This window comes from Octodon degus, unplaced genomic scaffold, assembly GCF_000260255.1.
Source record: "Octodon degus isolate 3935 unplaced genomic scaffold, OctDeg1.0 scaffold00053, whole genome shotgun sequence".
Classification (NCBI taxonomy): Eukaryota; Metazoa; Chordata; class Mammalia; order Rodentia; family Octodontidae; genus Octodon; species Octodon degus.
In genome coordinates this window covers 4,109,999-4,118,389 of record NW_004524629.1, presented here as the reverse complement: position 1 = coordinate 4,118,389, position 8,391 = coordinate 4,109,999, and the positions used below count along the sequence as shown (strand labels likewise).

The following is an 8,391-nucleotide window of genomic DNA, read 5'->3' as shown; positions in this document are numbered from 1 at the left end:
GGTGCTGGGGGATTGAACCGCGGTCCCTGTGCTTTGCTAAGCTTGTTCTAAGTAGGTGCTTTAGACCACTGAGCCATCTCACCAGCCCCTGAACTCAGGCCCTTGTGCTTGCCAGGCAAGCACTTAGTCTATTGAGCCATCTCCCCAGCCCAACTTTTTCTTCTGACAAAGGCTGGTCAGCTTTTTTTAGTTGCTTCTTGAGTCTTTCCTCTTCAGCCAAATAGAGCTGTTTCAAGTGATCTAGGTACTGATCTGTGAATTGGGATTCCTGTGATATTCTAGTCTTGTTTTCCTTCCATAGCAATTTCTTGTAATTTTGCTGAATCTTCAATTTTCTCCGAAAGGCAAAGCCTTGTCCCTCACGAAGGCTTCCTGCGAAGGCCTGTTCAGGGTTAGGCTACCAGGTCCTCCGTTTCCCATTCTTATTCTTCAAGCTGACCAAAGAAACCCCTTCGCCTCACGTCCCCAGACCTCTAGTTTGCCACCTCGCCGCCGGGCTCACTGGCGCCAACTTGCATCCACTGCCCGGACCACATGCTTGCAAGAAATCATAATTTTTTGTTCTTTACTCTCATTTTTATTACTTTGTTTTGTTTTTTGTTTGAACCGGGGATTGAACTCAGGTCCTTGCGCTTGCCATGGAAGCGCTTATTCCACAGAGCCATCTCCCTGGCCCCTCATTTTTATCACCTTTTAAAAAAAATTACTTTAAAGAGAGTATAGTAATAATAGATATGACATTAGAAACAGTACACATTTAGAAGACCAAGATGACAGGTATTTCAAGCATGGTTTTAGTATTACACGTTGCTATTCTCAATATAGTTGCTTAGAGAATTTTCTTAAATAAACAGTATCTTAAAGAAGTGCGATGTTTTGTTGCATAAGTATATAGTAATTTGCATGGAATTCAAAAATCCTTAGACTGTACATTCCCTTTCTGACTTTTTTTTTTTTTTTTGCGGAACCGGGGATTGTACTGAGGTCCTTGAGCTTGCCAGGCAAGTGCTTATTCCACTGAGCTATCTCCCCAGCCCCCCTTTTCTAACTTTTTTTTTTTTTTTTTTGCTGTTTTATAAAGCATTTTAATAAACAGCTTTGCATAGAGAACTTCCTATATGTAGGACCTATTTTAGCATCCTTTTAAAAAAATAAGTGGCTAATATTTTGATGTACATCATCAGATGTCTTTCTAAAAGGATTTATACTGACGAATTGATATTTTTCTTATTTTATTGAGAAACAAATAGCAATAAGACATTTTCAAAAGTGATTTTTATCAATAAAACTTTGAAAAAAAAGTGATTAATAGGACAGTTTCAATAATTAATACATTGCATACTTTTTTTTTTTGCCGAACTGGGGATTGAACTCAGGCCCTTGCACTTGCCAGGGAAGTGCTTAATCCACTGAGCCATCTCCCCAGCCCGACATTGTATACTGTTATCTTCTTAGTGGTTATCCATAGTACAAGATGCAAACACTATTAGTAGAAATCTTTCTTCTCATTGAATTAAGCAAAAGTAGCTGTATATCTATCTTAACTATTCTGCATATACATATACAAAATGGTCCTTCCTTTGTATCCCTTTTTTTGATTAGTCCTGTCAGAGATGGGTATTCCCTTGGCATCTAAATACTATAGGTGTGTGAATTCAGTAAAACAATCCAACACAGTCCAGCAGTCCACAATAGTAGTGGGTTATCCACAGAAGTTGTTGACTGGAGCCTTTCACAGCTCAGCATATTAATAGACAAATTGATATTTAAAGGTTTCCAATTCATACATCTTCAAAAACACTATTTAAGATTCTACAAGCCATTGCAACCTAATAAACAGAAAATGGTATTTCACTGTTGTTCTAAAAAAAAAAAGATCACATCATTTAAAACAGTAGCGCTAGGCCTAGGGAGATAGCTTGGCCCTCAGAGTGCCTGCCTGGCAAATGCAAGAACCAAGGTTTTTTTTTTTTTTTTGCTGGCTCAGCCTTCCCTGAGGGCTGGGCTAGCGGTGTGTGGTGCCTGCCAAACTTGCCTTGCTTTTAAGCAGGCTCTTTAGACTGCTGAACTATCTCACCAGGCCCATGGATCCACATTTAATCCCTAGTACCGCATGTGTGCTGGCCCAGAACCCTGGGCACACTGTGCCAGCCACCAAAACAAGGGTAGCACATGCCTGTAATCCCAGCAGTGGGGAGGCTGAGAGGAGGATCACTATGAGTCCAAACTGTGTAGTGAAACCCTGTACCAAATAAATAAAAAAGATTTAAAAAAAAGTTTTTAGGGCCTGGGAGATGGCTCAGTGGAACAAGCACTTCTCTGGCAAGCACAAGGGCCTGAGTTCAATCCCTGGTTCCACCAAAAAAAAAAAAAAATTTTTTTAAAGTAGCCTTTAAAAAAAAATAATTTTATTCAGAAACAAATAGCAATGAGACAGTTTCAAAACCAATTACTAGTACTGTTTCAATAATTAACACATTGCAAGTAGCCGTGTTAATATTATTTTCAAATATAAAAAGTTGGTTTCTACTAAAAATAAAAAATTTCTTTAATTTCCAACTAAAACTTGAAATCATTTTACTTTTTTTTTTGTATTTTAGGACAGGGTCTACAGGGTGTTCAGGGTCTCACTACTAGATCGGACTCGTAGTGATCCACCTGTTTACATCCTCCCAAGAGCTGAGATTACAGGCCTGCTCCACCAGCCCAGTCTCAATTGAGGCCTCAGCATTCCCTGGGGGTGGGGCTGGCACAGCAGGCCTGGGGATCAAACTCCTGGTCCCTGCATCTGCCTAAGCAGGTGTTTAATCCGCTGAGCTACTTGGCCAGTCCTTCATTTTATTTGAACTAGTTATTTAACAGCTACTTTTGTGACCTGGCAAAGACGATTTACTTTTTGTAAGTTTTAGTTTCCTTTTATGTAACATGAGACTAATAGTAATAGTTCCTTATAGGATTGTTAAGGAGATAAACAATATAATAATGACTAAGCTCATAAGTAGGCTGAAAACATTCAATGAATGATAGCTATAATTATTAGGGTTATTGACTCAGTTGACTAATATTGAAAGGAATCTTCTTTTCTTTGTAAAATATTTGCTATTTTTGTTTTTTATTTTATTTTATTTATTTTTAAAAAATTTTATTTATTCATTTGTGTGGGTGTGTGTGTGTGTGGCCAGCTCAGCCCGCCTGGGGGCGGGGCTGGCTGGCATGTGGTGCTGGGGGATTGAACGTGGTCCATGTGCTTTGCTAAACTCGTTCTAATTAGGTGCTTTAGACCACTGAGCCATCTCACCAGCCCCTGTTTTGTTTTGTTTTTTAAAAAGCAGGGTTTCATTAAGTTATTAGTTGCCCAAGCTGGGCTTGAATATTAAATTGTCTTTTTTTTTTTTTTTTTTGGAACCGGGGATTGAACTCAGGCCCTTGCGCTTACCTGGGCTTCTTCTATTGAGCCATCTCCCTGGCCCCCCATTAAATTGTCTTATCTCAGCACTCCGTACTACTGGAATTTTAGAAATGTGCCACTAAATTGTCTATTTTAATCATTTTTAAATGTAAAATTTAGTGTTATAATAAACAACCATTAGCAGCATTTCCAAAACAGTTTTTCATTACTTCATATAAAAGCCTGTACACAGGAGCCAGGGAGATGGCTCAGTGGAATGAGCGTGTCCCTGGCAAGCGCAAGGGCCTGAGTTCAATCCCCGGTTCCACCAAAAAAAAAAAAAAAAAAAAAAAGTCTGTACCCATTAAACAGTGGTTCTCTATTCTCCCCATTCTCTCCCAGGCAACCTTTTCTTTCTTTCTTTCTTTCTTTTTTTTTTTTTTGCACAGAGAACTTTATAGGATACATAATATTTATTCTTTCTAGTCCTATGACCTTACCTATTCTAAGTATCTATTATAGGTTTACATGGAATCATAGAAGGTTTTCCTATATTGGGTTTATTTTATTAAGCATAAAGTCTTGAAAATTTATTCATATTGTAGCACATGTTAAACATTCTAAGTCGGAATAGTACTCTGTTGTACATACTTATATAGTACATTGATTTTATCTATTCAGCTACTGATGGACATTTGGATCATTTCGGTTCTTTGGCTACTGTAAATAAAGTCTCTATGAACATTGGTATACATATCTATTTGAATTTCTGCTTTCAACTACTCTAGCCATGTACCAAAAAGAGTGTTATGCTGTCTTGATTTTTTTTTCCCCTAGTACCAGGGATCAAACTCAGGACCTTTCAATTAACGACCAGATGCTTGTGCCATTTAGCTAGCTCCCTGGCCCTAAGAAGAGCGTTACGAATTGAATGCTTGGTGCCCCCAAATCCATATGCCGAAATCCTATTCCATACTGTGATGGTATTAGGAAGGAGGGTCTTTGGAAGGTAACTGGGATTAGATGAGGTCATGAAGATGAAGTCTCCATGAATGAGCCTGATGTTCTTAGACGAGTCCCCCCAAGAGCTTGCTTTCTCACTCTACCATGTAAGGACCAGGCAAGAACCGAGCTATCTGTGACCCAGGAAGCTGGCCCTTACCAGACACCAAATCTGCTGGTGCCTTGATCTTGTACTTCTTAGACCCAAGAATTTGAGAAATAAGTATCTGTTGGGCCACTCTGCTGATGGGGTTTGTTATATCAGTACAAGCCAACACTGAATGGAATTGTTGGATCATATGCTAATTACATGTTTAACACCCTGAGGAACCACCAGGCTGTTTTCCACAACAGTGACTGTCATTTTTTCATTCTCATTAGCAATGCATGAGTATTCCCATTTTTCTACATTCTAACCAGTACTTGTGAAGTGGTATGCACTGTGATTTTGGTTTACACTTCCCTAATGCAAACTGATGTTAGTTGTGGAGGGCCACCTGAGCAGCTCTCCTTGAAAGAAGAGTGATTGTCTCCATTTTGACTGAGCCTGACCCTATTTCCTCATATTGTTCTGTACAGAGCTGGCTAGGACTTCTGTTTATCCTTCAATTGGCCTTAAGCAATGTATATTGGTCTAGCTGAGGTGCTGGTGATAGTCTTTGAAGGTGGTGTGCCTGTTTCCCTGGTAACCTATACCTGCTGCTCTTTAATGCAAGCTGGTGGAGACAGGACGGTAGAGGTAATGCTTGGCAACGCCAGCTGGGATCGAGCCTCGAGACAGAGGCTATGACTTCCTGAGGCTTGAAAGACTACATCAAAGCTGAAGCACCAGATTTACCAAAACATTAGATACTATATAATGCAGATTACTCTCTCTGCATGAGTATCGCAGAGGTAAATTTAGGCCACACACCTACCTCAGCTCATAGTAGTCACCTATTTCCCAAAATTCTCAGTCAATCCTCCTTAAGCCACTCCTCCACTAAATAAAACTGGGTGAGGCCTTGGGTTGCTCTCTTGGTTCTGGAAAGCCACCTTCATGACTGGACTTAGAGTCCCTTGACTCCTCAATGATTGAAAATATAATTTAGTGTCTTTATTTTTGCCGTGGGTCGCCTTGAAAATGGTAGATTGGAATCAACTTGATGGGATTCCAATAACATGACTTTGGGATTACAAATATTAGCTTCTTGGACCGAGACGAAGATCTGGAAGGGTCTCCTACAGTCAGTATCTTTCTCTATGTGTGCTGGCCATTTGTACAATTTCTTAAGCGAAACGTCTATGCAAGTCTTTGCTCATGTTTAAATTGGTTGGTTATATCTTCTTTTTTGTTCTTGAGTTGTAGAAGTTTTTAATTATATAATCTAGATAGTGAACATATATTGGATAGTAAATCTATATAGTTGCTTTTCCATCTATCAAAACAAGCAGGGATGTGCCTCAGTGAGGGTGTTTGCCACTCCAGGGTTTATGGACCAGGGTCCTCTGGAACAAGGGACTGCCTCAGTGGCCACAGGCCAGGAAGCTAGTCTAGATAGCAATGTGTAAAGTCCTACTGAAAGGAATGAAAACACTTAAAACTTCTGGAGTAAATACAGCCCTGAGGCAGACAACACACTATGGACTGATCCCATCTAGCCAGACAGGTGGGGCAGGAAAAAGAATGGGCCCTGTTTTGACTTAGCTTCTCTCTCTCCTATCTGGTGGATGCTAGTACCACAGGCCTTGGAAACAAAATACTCGCCCAAACACCAGAATGTGGAGGAAGCATTTGGATTCATTTATTTTCCTCTCTCTATATATATCTTTACTTTTGCCTATTTATTTATTGACTTTTTGAGACAGGGTCTCACTATGCAGTTCAGGCAGGTCTTGAGCTCACTCTATAGGCCAGGCTGGTCTCAAACACACAATGATCCTCCTGCTTCAGCCTTCCTAGCTGCTGAATTACAGGCATGTATTACCATACCTGGCTGCTCTTTTTTTTTTTTTTCTTATTTATTGGTTTATCTTTCTTTTTTTCTGTTACTTTTAACTAATTCTATTCATTTTGACTTTAGTGGATCTCTCTCTCTCTCTCTCTCTCTCTCTCTCTCTCTCTCTCTCTCTCTCTTTCTTCCTTTCTGAGATACAGTCTTATCATATAGCCCAGGCTAGCCTCAAATTTGTGGTGATTCTCCTGCCTCTGTCTCTGGAATGCTGGGATTACAGACATGCACCACTGAGGCCAACTAGTGAGATGTTCTGTTTTATTTTTCTCTCCTACTCTTCCTTTTTCTTTGCTTTTCAAAATTTTACTTCTTTCATTTTTCCCTTTCTCTACCCTTCCATATCATTATTACTATTAAAATTTATTAGCTTGGCATGGTGGCATATGCCTGTAATCCAGCACTTGGGAGGCTGAGGCAAGAAGACTGTGTGAGTTCAAGGACAGCCTGGACTATAGTGAAAACCTACCTCAATAAGACAACAAAACAACAAAAGTCAAGATTCATTAATTTTTACCTATTTAGTTTATGCTATTTTTGCTGACTTCTTTTTTTTTTATGAGCAGAATATATTTATTGAGAGAAAGAAAGCTCCTGTCCAAGAGAGGGACAGGAGGGGGGCCCGAGTGGGTAGTTCCCTCTATTTTTGCTGACTTCTATTGCTAATGGTGGCATAGTTGTTGATTTTGGTAAATATTTTATATTAGTAGTTGATTTGTCTATATTGTTCCCTTAGACCTTTGTATTGTCAAGGATGGTATAATTATAGCTTTTATTGCTTCTTATAGTATGTCATTATCCAATTTTTCTTTAACTAATATTATTGCTGATTTTCTTTGTTAAAGGTGACATAGTTGTTGCTTTTAATTGGTTTTTACTATATGTCAATATCTGGTTTGTCTTTGTCACATCAATATTAGTACAGGTTGTTGTCTCTTCTCTAAGTCGTACGGGGCGATCAAACACTTAGAAGAAGGCTGGACATTTAAGAAGAGTCTCAAATATTATGCTAAGTAAATTGAGGAGGGGATATAAGTACCAAAACATCACTAATCTAAGGACACATCACAGGGAAACAGAATCTAACTCAATGCTGTCCACAGCAATGACAGAGCTTGGCTGCCCTAACTGATCTGCAAACCTGCAGCACAAAAACAGTAGAACCATGAGAAGGCAAGCCACCAAGACCTCTCTCCAACCCTTAACTCCAGAACAGCTGATCCCATGGGCAATGGAGTAGAGCAGTTACAGGCAGACAGCTCAAAAATCACATAGTCAAAATGTTTAAAGAGATTTAAAAAAGAACTTCATAAGTAAATTCATACACTTTAGCAATCTTGCATTCCTAAGATGGTTAGCAATCTTATGGAGGAGTTAAAGAGACAAATGATTAAGGTAATGAAATGTCCAACAGGCTTAAAGCAGAAGCAAACAATAAGCTGACTGAGGTGAACAAGGCAATATGTGAATGACCACTTTGGTAAAGAATTAGAAATTATAAAAAGAAGTCAAACAGAAATTCAGGATTTGGAAAATTCAGTGGAAAGCATGGGTAGTGAATTTGCCCAGTTTAAGTCTTGTGTCAAAACCTGACAACAAGTTTGATGTACGCAGTAGATCACAAACTCAGTGACATCCCAAGCACAGTGTCACAGAAGCTGGACCCAACAGCTGCTAGTTGACTCAGAAAACACCCTCTTCAGAAGTGTAGGAGCAAAGGAAAAAAGTAGAGGACAACTCGCATGATAGAAAATTCATTCACTGAATAATAGCAGAAAATTTTTGAAATCTAGGTAAAGAATTATTTAAGTACAGGAGTCACATAGAGCCCCAAATAGCCATGATCAGAACAGAACCTCTCCATGATACATCATAATCACACTTTCAGAAATCCAACAAAAAGGGGCCGGGGAGTTAGCCCAGTAGAATAAGCACTTCCTTGGCAAGTGCAAGGGCATGAGTTCAATCCCCGGTTCTGAAAAAAAAAAAAAAAAAAATCCAACAAAAAGA

The 8,391-nt window shown here is 39.3% G+C and overlaps 1 pseudogene; it reads right to left on the bottom strand.

Annotated features, from left to right (window-relative positions):
• The window catches only part of LOC101563006, a 12,424-nt pseudogene that overhangs the window by 808 nt on the left and 3,225 nt on the right, over positions 1–8,391 (bottom strand).